The sequence below is a fragment of the Coregonus clupeaformis genome, chromosome 20, assembly GCF_020615455.1.
Source record: "Coregonus clupeaformis isolate EN_2021a chromosome 20, ASM2061545v1, whole genome shotgun sequence".
NCBI lineage: Eukaryota > Metazoa > Chordata > Actinopteri > Salmoniformes > Salmonidae > Coregonus > Coregonus clupeaformis.
Genome location: NC_059211.1, coordinates 59,390,955 through 59,404,991, shown reverse-complemented (window position 1 = coordinate 59,404,991; position 14,037 = coordinate 59,390,955). Strand labels below are relative to the sequence as shown.

At 43.5% G+C, this 14,037-nt stretch overlaps 1 protein-coding gene across 1 annotated transcript in view; it reads left to right on the top strand.

Annotated features, from left to right (window-relative positions):
- The first annotated feature begins 10,664 nt into the window (after positions 1–10,664).
- The window catches only part of LOC121539588 (endoribonuclease Dicer), a 43,204-nt gene continuing 39,831 nt past the window's right edge, over positions 10,665–14,037 (top strand). Inside the window, exon 1 of the mRNA XM_041848205.2 lies at positions 10,665–10,751. The gene's annotated coding sequence lies outside the window, so the exon portion shown is untranslated. The remainder of the gene's footprint in view (positions 10,752–14,037) is intronic.

Below are 14,037 nucleotides of genomic sequence, written 5' to 3'. Positions count from 1 at the left end.
CCCAAAAGAGCGTTGACGACGACGTGTGGTGTACTGTCCCTTCATGCCACCAGAGTGGCACTGTCGCTGTCGTCCTCCGCTCTCTCGGACGGCAACTCCACCCAGCTCCATCAGCTCGGGATCCGAGTCGTCCGGGGTGGAAATGGGAAGACCCCTACCAGGACGTCCTCTGGCTGCCAGCAGGTTGTCCAAACGGATGGCCATGTCCACCAGTTCCGTGAAGGACAACATGGTGTCCCGGTAGGCTAGCTCCCATCGGACGTCCCCCCGCAGATGGCACCGGAAATGGTCGATCAGGGCCCGCTCGTTCCACCCGGACCCCGCTGCAAGATTCTAAATTCCAACGCAAAGTCCTGCGCGGTCCTCGTCCCCTGCCTCAGGTGGACCAGCCGCTCGCCCGCCTCTCGACCTTCGGGCGGGTGATCGAAGACAGCCCGAAAGAGGAAAGCAAACTCCCCATAGTTCTCCAATGCGGCTCCTCCTTCGTTCCAAACCGCGTTGGCCCACTCCAGGGCTTTCCCCGAGAGGCAGGAAACGAGGACGGACACTCCGATGGGGCCGGCCTGATGCTGAAGAAGTAGAGCTCCCGTTGGAGGAGGAATCCTTGGCAGAGCGCCGCCGTCCCGTCGAACGCCCGTGGTCGGGATATCTGGATCCCTCCGGGTGCTGGGGTGTAGGTGTCTGGATCTGGTTGGCCAGCTGGTCTCGACAGATCGGATCCTCTCCTCTTCAGGCGTTGGGCGACCTGAAGAACCCGATCCATCGCTTCCCCCAAGCTGGCCAGCATCGTGGAATGCTCCTGGACCCGTGACACGACTCCATAGCGGGTGGGTGATTCTGTGATGAGTGTGATAGAAGGAGTCAGTCGCAGGAGAGTATATCACCGAATACAGAGTTTATTCCATCGTACACAATTGCGCTGGATAGCGACAACAGAAAACAGGCACAGGGGAAACCATCTACTCTGGCAATACAAGGTACGAGTAGCTCCAACAATATACAGGGGAAAAATCTACCCCGGCAATACAAGGTACGAATAGCTCCACCGAGCTACACTACTCTCACAAATAAACATTCACCCACAGGGACAAGGGGGCAGAGGGAACACTTATACACGGACTAATGAGGGGATAAGAACCAGGTGTGTGTAATTGACAAGACAAGACAAATGGAATGATGATATATGGAGCGGCAGTGGCTAGTAAGCCGGTGACGACGAACGCCAAAGCCTGCCCAAACACGGAGGGGAGGCAGCCTCGGCGGAAGTCGTGACAAACGGGCTGCATTTTACACATAAACCACGTCGTGGGCCGTACTTGCGAGCCACTAAAGCCGATAATGCGAATGACCAGTGCACCGTTTTTTTATCGAGATGCCTGCCGACCTAAGAAGGTGCAGTGCCACTGGGCTGCTGTAGCCTATTCACACTCAGTGTCGCCGGCATAGCTAGTAATGTGGCCAGTTATTTTTCCCTCCCAGGATTATATTTCAAGTAGGATAGCAGCCTACACAAGAAATCACTAATATTGGTAGTCATCTAGATGTCACTGTGATATAGTCTACTAAATGGGGAGAGCATGAACGGCAAAAACACCGGGACACAGTGTGCTCCTTAAATGCGTCTGCATGCTTCCCAGCCGAAACAGTTTGGTTGAGTTCGTGCATATACGTTTTTGTTCGTTTTGGACTTCGGCAAGGGTTTTTTCAGCTGTTCGGGCACACAATTGTTTTTCTGGAGGCAAGCCGAAGTCTACGCCACTTCAAAAATTTTCTTGGGGTTGCCTCTCGGGTCTCCGTCGTCGGCACTGTTGGCGCCGTTTCTCCTCTCCTACCTGGGCATCCTCCTTCATCGCCCTCCGGTAACGGACGGCCTCCTCCTCCGTAATTCTCCCCCAACCGAGGAGGACATCTACTAATGTAACCTCCTGTTGAATTCCCGGCGTTTGCTCCTGAACACGCTGCTTGGTCCTCGTTTGGTGGGATCTTCTGTCACGTTCGCTTACAGACGGGACGGACCAAGGCGCAGCGTGATATGTGTACATGTTTATTTTTCCGAATAAACACAATGACAAAACAACAAACGAAACGTGAAGTCCAAGGTACACAAAACAAACATACCTAACACGGAACAAGATCCCACAACCCACTAGTGCCAATAAGCTACCTAAGTATGGTCCCCAATCAGAGACAACGAGCGACAGCTGCCTCTGATTGGGAACCACACCGGCCAACATAGATCTAGACGATCTAGATCTAAACTTAGAAAATACAACATACCACACAGAAAATACACACCCTGACTCAACAAATACGAGTCTCCAGAGTCAGGGCGTGACAGTAACATATACAATGACCGACAAAGACAAATGGCAGCGGGAGTATAAATACAGTGATAGAGTGGGGATTGGAACCAGGTGTGTGTAATAATGACGAGACAAGTTCGGTGTTGATGAGTGAAGGGCGTTTGCCAGCAGTAGGTTCGGCAGCAGCTAGAAGGCCGGCGACGCCGAACGTCTGAGCTGGACAGGAAGGGGAGCCAAAGCTGGAATGCATTTCAATTAACAGGTGTGCCTTCTTACATTTACATTTACATTTTAGTCATTTAGCAGATGCTCTTATCCAGAGCGACTTACAGTTAGTGAGTGCATACCTTTTTTTTATTTTTATACTGGCCCCCCGTGGGAATTAAACCCACAACCATGGCGTTGCAAGCGCCATGCTCTACCAACTGAGCTACACGGGGACCAAAAAAGTTAATTTGTGGAATTTCTTTCCTCCTTAATGCGTTTGAGCCAATCAGTTGTGTTGTGACAAGGTGGGGGTGGGTATACAGAAGATAGCCCTTTTTGTTAAAAGACCAAATCCATATTCTGGCAAGAACAGCTCAAATAAGCAAAGAGAAACGACAGTCCATCATTACTTTAAGACATGAAGGTCAGTCAATATGGAACATTTCAAGAACTTTGAAAGTTTCTTTAAGTGCAGTCGCAAAAACCATCAAGCGCTATGATGAAACTGGCTCTCATGAGGACCGCCACAGGAATGGAAGACCCAGAGTTACCTCTGCTGCAGAGGATAAGTTCATTAGAGTTACCAGTCTCAGAAATTGCAGCCCAAATAAATGCTTCACAGAGTTCAAGTAACAGACACATCTCAACATCAACTGTTCAGAGGAGACTGTGTGAATCAGGCCTTCATGGTTGAATTGCTGCAAAGAATCCACTACTAATGGACACCAATAATAAGAAGATACTTGCTTGTGCCAAGAAACACGAGCAATAGACATTAGACCAGTGGAAATGTGTCCTTTGGTCTGGAGTCCAAATTGGAGATTTTTGGTTCCAACCGCCGTGTCTTTGTGAGATGCGGTGTGGGTGAACGGATGATCTCTGCTTGTTTTTTTCCCACCATGATGCATGGAAGATGAGGTGTTATGGTGTGGGGGTGCTTTGCTGGTGACACTGTCTGTGGTTTATTTAGAATTCAAGGCACACTTAACCAGAAGGGCTACCACAGCATTCTTCAGCGATACGCCATCCCATCTGGTTTGGGCTTAGTGGGACTATCATTTGTTTTTTAACAGGACAATGACCCAACACACCTCCCTGCTGTGTAAGGGCTATTTGACCAAGAAGGAGAGTGATGGAGTGCTGCATCAGATGACCTGGCCTCCACAATCCCCCAATCTCAACCAAATTGAGATGGTTTGGGATGAGTCGGACCGCAGAGTGAAGGAAAAGCAGCCAACAAGTGCTCAGCATATGTGGGAACTCCCTCAAGACTGTTGGAAAAGCATTCCAGGTGAAGCTGGTTGAGAGAATGCCAAGAGTGTGCAAAGCTGTCATCAAGGCAAAGGGTGGCTATTTGAAGAATCTCAAATATAAAATATATTTTGATTTGTTTAACACTTTTTTGGTTACTACATGATTCCATATGTGTTATTTCATAGTTTTGATGTCTTCACTATTATTCTACAAAGTAGAAAATTGTAAAAAAAAATTAAGAAAAACCCTTGAATGAGTAGGTGTTCTAAACTTTTGACCGGTAGTGTATATTGCTAAGAATGTGAGGGAAGGCCGACTCCCCTAGCTGGTCTCAAACCCAGGCCACCAGCACCAATGATGAACGCCCTAACCATGGTGCCAATAAGGGATATACAGTATCTAGAACATGTGCTTATTGGGCCAGTATAGTTAGGCCCCGTCCAGAACAAACCCTAAACCCTCCTCCCTAGGCACTTGTGTAGATCTGAAACACATTTATAGTTGTAAGCAATAAAAAGAATGCACTTTGAAGTAAATCTCAGCTCTGTTGAAGGTACACTCAATAAAATATTTTATTGATCATAGTGATTTAGGAGTATCATTAAAACAGGTTAATATGCCCCACCAACATTAGACAACTATACAGAAAGCCCTTCAATTGCTGAAATAAGTCAATCAAATCAATGATGAGAGAATGGTCAGATTAACTGATACCAGACAAGGACATGGTGGCACAGCAGGAAGATCGGAGTACTGAGAACAAAGAGGTTGTGAGTTCAAATCCCAGGTCTGGACATGTTGAATAATACTTAAATGAACATGCACAATGTAATCGTGTGTCAAATATGTTGAAAACACTGTATGCTAAAAGCATTGTATGTGTGAGTATCCCTAACCCTGCTAAAAGACAAAGAGCTATGAATAGAGCAGAGGTTGATGATGTGTAATTAATTTTTCTTTAGACATAAATGTTCTTGCAATGTTCCCATGAACTGTATCTAGAACATGAATATCTTATATTTTGAGAACATTGCGACCATGTTCTGTGTATGTTTGGTGTGACGTTGATGGAATATTCTCCTAACTCACAGAAACTGGACATGTTCTTGCAACGTTCCCATGAAATGTGCCTAGAACATTCTAATCTTAAGCTCTGAGAACATGGTAACCACGTTCTGGATCAATTCTATTTGACATTAAGGGAATGGCTTGGAAACATTCCTTGCACATCATGGGAACATTCCTATGAAAACATTAGTTAATGACCTAATGAGACTCTTAAGGGAATGTTCTCTAAAGTTGTGGGAACGTTTGTTGTTAGCTGGGTAGGGAAGAGGGTGCCATTTGGGATGCAGACATACAGTAGCCCACCATGTGGGCGGCAGGTAGCTTAGTGGTTAAGAGCGTTGTGCCAGTAACCGAAAGGTTGCTTGTTCTAATCCCCGAGCCGACTAGGTGAACAATCTGTCGATGTGCCCTTGAGCAAGGCACTTAACCCTAATTGCTCCTGTAAGTCGCTCTGGATAAGAGCGTCTGCTAAATGACGTAAATGTAATAACGCCACCTTATATCTAGCATTATACAGTGCCTTCGGAAAGTATTCAGACCCCTTGACTTTTTCCACATTTTGTTACGTTACAGCCTTATTCTAAAATTGATTAAATCGTTTTTTCCCCTCATCAACCTACACACAATACCCCATAATGACAAAGCAAAAAACTTAATTTTTTTTTTTTAAATTCATAATTTGTTACAAATAAAAAAATGGAAATATCACATTTACATAAGTATTCAGACCCTTTACTCATTACTTTGTTGAAGCACCTTTGGCAGCGATTACAGCCTCGAGTCTTCTCGGGTATGACGCTACAAGCTTGGCAAACCTGTATTTGGGGAGTTTCTCCCATTCTTCTCTGCAGATCCTCTCAAGCGCTGTCAGGTTGGATGGGGAGCGTTGCAGCACAACTATTTTCAGGTCTCTCCAGAGATGTTCGATCGGGTTCAAGTCCGGGCACTGGCTGGGCCACTCAAGGACATTCAGAGACTTGTCCCGAAGCCACTCCTACATTGTCTTGGCTGTGTGCTTAGGGTCGTTGTCCTGTAGGAAGGTAAACCATCACCCCAGTCTAAAGGTCCTGAGCGCTCTGGAGCAGGTTTTCATCAAGGATCTCTCTGTACTTTGCTCCGTTCATCTTTGCCTCGATCCTGACTAGTCTCCCAGTCCCTGCCGCTGAAAAACATCCCCACAGCATGATGCTGCCACCACCATGCTTCACCGTAGGGCTGGTGCCAGGTTTCCTCCAGATGTGATGCTTGGCATTCAGGCCAAAGAGTTCAATCTTGGTTTCATCAGACCAGAGAATCTTGTTTCTCATGGTCTGAGATTCTTTAGGTGCCTTTTGGCAAACTCCAAGCGGGCTGTCATGTGCCTTTTACTGAGGAGTGGCTTCCGTCTAGCCACTCTACCATAAAGGCCTGATTGGTGGAGTGCTGCAGAGATGGTTGTCCTTCTGGAAGGTTCTCCCATCTCCACAGAGGAACTCTAGAGCTCTGTCAGAGTGACCATCGGGTTCTTGGTCACCTCCCTGACCAAGGCCCTTCTCCCCCGATTGCTCAGTTTGGTCAAGCGGCCAGCTCTAGGAAGAGTCTTGGTGGTTCCAAACTTCTTCCATTTAAGAATGATGGAGGCCACTGTTTTGGTAACCTTCCCCAGATCTGTGCTTTGACACAATCCTGTCTCGGAGCTCTACAGACAATTCCTTCGACCTCATGGCTTGGTTTTTGCTCTGACATGCACTGTCAACTGTGGCACCTTATATAGACAGGTGTGTACCTTTCCAAATCATGTCCAATCAAGTCCCCCCACACATTTATTTAACCAGGTAAGCCAAGTTCTCATTTACAACTGTGACCTCGCCAAGATAAAGCAAAGCAGTGCGATAAAAACAACAACACAGAGTTACATATGGGGTAAACAAAGCATAAAGTCAAAAATACAACAGAAAATATATATACAGTGTGTGCGAATGTAGTAAATTATGGAGGTAAGGCAATAAATAGGCCATGGTGAAAAATAGTTACAATTTCGTATTAACACTGGAATGATAGATGTGCAAAAGACGATGTGCAAATAGAGATACTGGGGTGCAAATTAGCAAAATAAATAACAATATGGGGATGAGGTAGTTGGATGGGCTAATTTCAGAATGGCTGTGTGCAGGTGCAGTGATCAGTAAGCTGCTCTGACAACTGACGCTTAAAGTTAGTGAGGGAGTTAAGAGTCTCCAGCTTCAGAGATTTTTGCAGTTCGTTCCAGTCATTGGCAGCAGAGAACTGGAAGGAATGGCGGCCAAAGGAGGTGTTGGCTTTGGGGATGACCAGTGAGATATACAGTGGGGGAAAAAAGTATTTAGTCAGCCACCAATTGTGCAAGTTCTCCCACTTAAAAAGATGAGAGAGGCCTGTAATTTTCATCATAGGTACACGTCAACTATGACAGACAAATTGAGGAAAAAAATTCCAGAAAATCACATAGTAGGATTTTTAATGAATTTATTTGCAAATTATGGTGGAAAATAAGTATTTGGTCACCTACAAACAAGCAAGATTTCTGGCTCTCACAGACCTGTAACTTCTTCTTTAAGAGGCTCCTCTGTCCTCCACTCGTTACCTGTATTAATGGCACCTGTTTGAACTTGTTATCAGTATAAAAGACACCTGCCCACAAGCTCAAACAGTCACACTCCAAACTCCACTATGGTCAAGACCAAAGAGCTGTCAAAGGACACCAGAAACAAAATTGTAGACATGCACCAGGCTGGGAAGACTGAATCTGCAATAGGTAAGCAGCTTGGTTTGAAGAAATCAACTGTGGGAGCAATTATTAGGAAATGGAAGGCATACAAGACCACTGATAATCTCCCTCGATCTGGGGCTCCACGAAAGATCTCACCCCGTGGGGTCAAAATGATCACAAGACCGGTGAGCAAAAATCCCAGAACCACACGGGGGGACCTAGTGAATGACCTGCAGAGAGCTGGGACCAAAGTAACAAAGCCTACCATCAGTAACACACTACGCCGCCAGGGACTTAAATCCTGCAGTGCCAGACGTGTCCCCCGGCTTAAGCCAGTACATGTCCAGGCCCGTGCTAGAGTGCATTTGGATGATCCAGAAGAGGATTGGGAGAATGTCATGTGGTCAGATGAAACCAAAATAGAACTTTTTGGTAAAAACTCAACTCGTCGTGTTTGGAGGACAAAGAATGCTGAGTTGCATCCAAAGAACACCATACCTACTGTGAAGCATGGGGGTGGAAACATCATGCTTTGGGGCTGTTTTTCTGCAAAGGGACCAGGACGACTGATTCGTGTAAAGGAAAGAATGAATGGGGCCATGTATCGTGAGATTTTGAGTGAAAACCTCCTTCCATCAGCAAGGGCATTGAAGATGAAACGTGGCTGGGTCTTTCAGTATGACAATGATCCCAAACACACCGCCCGGGCAACAAGGAGTGGCTTCGTAAGAAGCATTTCAAGGTCCTGGAATGGCCTAGCCAGTCTCCAGATCTCAACCCCATAGAAAATCTTTGGAGGGAGTTGAAAGTCCATGTTGGCCAGCGACAGCCCCAAAACATCACTGCTCTAGAGGAGATCTGCATGGAGGAATGGGCCAAAATACCAGCAACAGTGTGTGAAAACCTTGTGAAGACGTACAGAAAACGTTTGACCTGTGTCATTGCCAACAAAGGGTATATAACAAAGTATTGAGAAACTTTTGTTATTGACCAAATACTTATTTTCCACCATAATTTGCAAATAAATTCATTAAAAATCATACAATGTGATTTTCTGGATTTTTTTTCCTCATTTTGTCTGTCATAGTTGACGTGTACCTATGATGAAAATTACAGGCCTCTCTCATCTTTTTAAGTGGGAGAACTTGCACAATTGGTGGCTGACTAAATACTTTTTTTCCCCACTGTACCTGCTGGAGCGCAGACTATGGGTGGGTGTTGCTATGGTGACCAGTGAGCTAAGATAAGACGAGGATTTGCCTAGCAGTGATTTATAGATCACCTGGAGCCAGTGGGTTTGGCGACGAATATGTAGTGAGGGCCAGCCAACAAAAGTGTACAGGTCACAATGGTGGGTAGTATATGGGGCTTTGGTGACAAAACGGATGGCACTGTGATAGACTACATCCAATTTGCTGAGTAGAGTGTTGGAGGCTATTTTGTAAATGACATCGCCGAAGTCAAGGATCGGTAGGATAGTCAGTTTTACGAGGGCATGTTTGGCAGCATGAGCATAGGTGGATTCCAAGTTGTATAAACATCTCAAGGATGATCAATGGAAACAAGATGCACCTGAGCTCAATTTCGAGTCTCATAGCAAAGGGTCTGAATACTTACTTAAATAAGGTTTTTCTGTTTTTTATTTTTTATACATTTGCTAAAAAATCTAAAAACCTGTTTTTGCTTTGTCATTGGTATTGTGTGTAGATTACTATGGACATCTTTTTATGTAATACATTTTAGAATAAGGTTGTAACGTAACAAAATGTGGAAAAAGTAAAGGGGTCTGAATACTTTCCGAAGGCACTGTAGAAGCAGTAAAGAAATCTGAGATAGGAACAAAACATCTTTGAACTCACAGAGTCCTAAGACATATTTATTAGGAGAAACACCTAAATCTTACTATCATCAGCTCACTGTTTTCATGTGTTGAGTTTATCATTATCAGGACATGTAAGGGTCTGTTTTACCTGGGCACATTGTTTGCTGGGTTGAGTTTTCCTGCCCTCCCAGACACCATCCATCTCAGAGCTCAGTGGTCGGTTCAGAGAGGACACTGTCGCCACGGCACCCAGGGCCATCAGCATCAGCAAGAGAGTCACCTTCATCCTGTTGCACAGATACAGGTACAGAAACAGTAAATGGTCAAATAACAATTAGCATATGATTCAGTTGCCTGGGGACCATACATCTGGTCCTAGTTACTAAATTTCACTCGAATTATTGTGCGTTTCCACAAGTGGAAAAATGTATGACCTGGTGAAAACTTACTGAACATCACACAAAAATCAAGTGTATAAATAAATAATCAAAAAATTTAATAAACGAGCTCCTTCCTGCATTTCAATGCTCCAGTTACTGTATGAAGAGTAATGGGATAAGACCAGATTTAGACAGGAATGTGTTTTTGACATAGCTACAATACAGTTTATGTATTTTATTTAATAATAATGATATTATAATATATTTTTTGACTATATAGTTACCGGTATTTAAGTAATGGGTGTGAAATGCATTAATGTGGTGGAATGAGTTTGTCTCTACTTGATGAATGAAGGGTGTGTAGAAAACATGCAAAAATCTGTTAGGATTTATGTGATACTCAAAGGATGGATATAATATTTAAATTGTTTAAGCTAGAACAAGTCAGTTCCTCTTTAGGTCTTGATGGTCACACACATCTCATCTTGTCAAACCACTTGATCTGGATCTCTTGTGCTGTCTGAAATGGAATTGTTGCCGCTAATTGGTGCAAGAGGGGGTGCTGCATCATTCGTTGGGGACGACATGTTGACTGTTGCCTTGTTTGAAATTCAAGCACGCTACAAAGTTGCGGAAACAACACAAACAAATCAAAGCAGAGTTAAACAGCTCATTGTTTGAGTCCAGATTATAGTTATTTTCAGTTTTCAGGAGCCAATGCTGGGGGCAAATGGCTTCACTTGCGTAGCAATTCTTTGGTTTTGAGGGGATTTGTATTCTCGACCACCACACACGCATGTCATCCATGCTATGTAGAACAACAATCTTACGTATTTTACGCAAAATGTTGCGTTTCGAAGGCCCAGGTGGAAGGAAGTATCGTGGTGGGGTAGTTCCTGACAGCAGCAGGAGGGAGTGGAGGAGAGTGTATCAGACGAAATAAAAGGACAATTTTCAATCAAGACGGCTCTATAAAAAATATTTATTAGGTGAGGACGTTTAACGGAAGCACTAGGAATGCATGCTATTCCTTACTGGTGGCTTTGCGCGGGCTTTGTCGACAGAGTGAAATATGCCTTGTCGCACCCACAATATAAGTATATTTGCTTAAAAACTAAGCTAGTCAATAATGTTAACAAGCTAACGTTAGCTAGATAGCGTGGCTCACTTTCTTTGCACATTAATCATTATTCGAATATACAATTTACACATTGTAGCTTTGCATGTAACTATGTCCATCAGTCGTCTTAGACAAAATAATGTTATGCATCTATGCTCTGTGTATTTCATTCTAATTAGTCAACCAGCCAACTAGTTAGCTACTTTGCTAAGCTGTCACTGTCAAATTCGGTAGCGACGCTAGCTGCACGCGTGGGATAGCAAGCAATTGCATCTATCAATCCATCAAAGAATAACCACATTAAATATTTGTTAATCTATTTAGACATTTGTCCAAGGTATAAACTTGTCCTCGTGGACGTGTTTGTTTGCCATCAGGTTGATGTAGCTAGCCACCTGTGCTTAGTTAGCTAGCTTGCTAAATGCTAACGGAACAGCCAGTTTTTTATCATTTGCTCGCCAGCTAACGTTAACTAACTTGGCTAACTCGTTTCACTGAAAGGCCAAGGTCTCATTGGGGCCTAACGTAGAAACTATTCAAATATTAAGATGTATAGTTGGCTAGTCATTATTCTTTCCCTGGCCTGATCTCTCGTCGTAGTTTGGAATGTGTTGGTTGATGATTCGAAATGAAATTTGTTAGCAAGTTGCTTGTTGGTGGTGAGAAATTATGTTCTCAGTTTGAACTAGCTATATTTATGCACAATGAATGATGTGCTATGTATACATTTATGTTGACATTTTGTGGACTGGTAATGTTTTAAAATAAATGTCCTGCAATTCAACACATTTTGCCATGGTTTATGCCATGTTCTTATGCTATCAGAGTGACTCAAACATAACAATCAACTTTTTGCATTTTAGATTTTCCCTGATAATCTAGTTTTTATTTTGGTGATTGTTAGTGCTCGAAAATGATCTAATAAAAAAAATATCTATCTATATATATATATATATATATAGGTCCATTATCTTTTCTACATACTTTATATCTTGTTTTAGTCATTTAAGTTTACACTGAAATGTTTTATCAACCTGTTGTTTTTCTCTAAAATATACAGTACCAGTCAAAAGTTTGGACACACCTACTCATTCAAGGTTTTTTCTTTATTTTTACTATTTTCTACATTGTAGAATAATAGTGAAGACTTCAAAACTATGAAATAACACATATGGAATCATGTAGTAACCAAAAAAGTGTTAAACAAATACAAATATTTTAGATTCTTCAAAGTAGCCACCCTTTGCCTTGATGACAGCTTTTTACACTCTTGGCATTGTCTCAACCAGCTTCATGGGGAATGCTTTTCCAACAGTCTTGAAGGAGTTCCCACATATGCTGAGCACTTGTTGGCTGCTTTTCCTTCACTCTGCGGTCTAACTCATCCCGAACCATCTCAATTGGGTTGAGGTCGGGGGATTGTGGAGGCCAGGTCATCTAATGCAGCACTCTATCATTCTCCATCTTGGTCAAATAGCCCTTACACAGCCTGGAGGTGTGATTTGGGTCATTGTTCTGTTGAAAAACGAATGATAGTCCCACTAAGCGCAAACCAGATGGGATGGCGTATCGCTGCAGAATGCTGTGGTAGCCATGCTGGTTAATTAAGTGCACCTTGAATTCTAAATAAATCGCAGACAGTGTCACCAGCAAAGCATCCCCACACCACCTCCCCCATGCTTCACGGTGGGAACCACACATGCAGAGATCATCCGTTCACCTACTTTGCGTCTCACAAAGACACGGCGGTTGGAACCAGAAATCTCAAATTTGGACACATCAGACCAAAGGACAGATTTTCACCCATCTAATGTCCATTGCTGGTGTTTCTTGGCCCAAGCAAGTCTCTTCTTCTTATTGGTGTCCTTTAGTAGTGGTTTGTTTGCAGCAATTCGACCATGAAGGCCTGATTCACGCAGTCTGATGTTGAGATGTGTCTGTTAATTGAACTCTGTGAAGCATTTATTTGGGCTGCAATCTGAGGTGCAGTTAACTCTAATGAATGTATCCTCTGCAGCAGAGGTAACTGTGGGTCTTCCTTTCTTGTGGCGGTCCTCATGAGAGCCAGTTTCATCATAGCGCTTGGTGGTTTTTGCGACTGCACTGAAAGAAACCTTCAAAGTTCATGAAATGTTCCATATTGACTGACCTTCATGTCTTAAAGTAATGATGGACTGTCGTTTCTCTTTGCTTATTTGAGCTGTTCTTGCCATAGTATGGACTTGGTCTTTTACCAAATAGGGCTATCGTCTGTATACCACCCCTACCTTGTCACAACAACTGATTGGCTCAAACGCATTAAGAAGGAAATAAATTCCACAAATTAACTTTTAACAAGGCACACCTATTAATTGAAATGCATTCCAGTTGACTACCTCATCAAGCTGGTTGAGAGAATGCCAAGAGTGTGCAAAGCTGTCATCAAGGCAAAGTGTGGCTATTTGAAGAACCTAAAATCTAAAATATATTTGTTTAACTTTTAATTTGTTTTTGGTTGCTACATGATTCCATATGTGTTATTTCATAGTTTTGATGTCTTCACTATTATTCCACAATGTAGAAAATAGTAAAAATAAAGAAAAACCCTTGAATGAGTAGGTGTGTCCAAACTTTTGACTGGTACTGTGTATTTTTGTATCATATTCTTTGGCTGCTTAATGAATATAGGGGAAACACTGGGTTATGGTAAAGTACAGTTGCCCATCTCAATTTGACTAGTTTATTCTGTCTCTTTTACACACACACCATATACCCAGCCCTGTTCAGTTTCATTATTAGCCAATTGTCCTGAATGTGTATCATATGTGCAAGCGTGTGCAGGGGTTTTGAAGTGGAGAGGGTTGTCACGTAACCATTTAGCCCACATGTGCTTAGCAAATGTTTCTTCACACAAAATTGTTCTCTATCACTTCCCCCAAATGCGAGTGGCCGCAGAGAAACAGGAATAAATTATTGATGAAGCCTACTTTTAATAATCTGTTCCAAATGGCGCCCTATTCTCTATGTAGTGCACTATGTAGGGAATAGGGTGCCATTTCAGACACAACTAGCGTCCAACACCCCACCCCCTTTCTTTCTGGGTCACAGTAGTCAGCCGAGGTGGAAAGATAGGCAGATTGGCCCTAAGGGCTTGTTCTAGATTAGCCTTTCCGGGC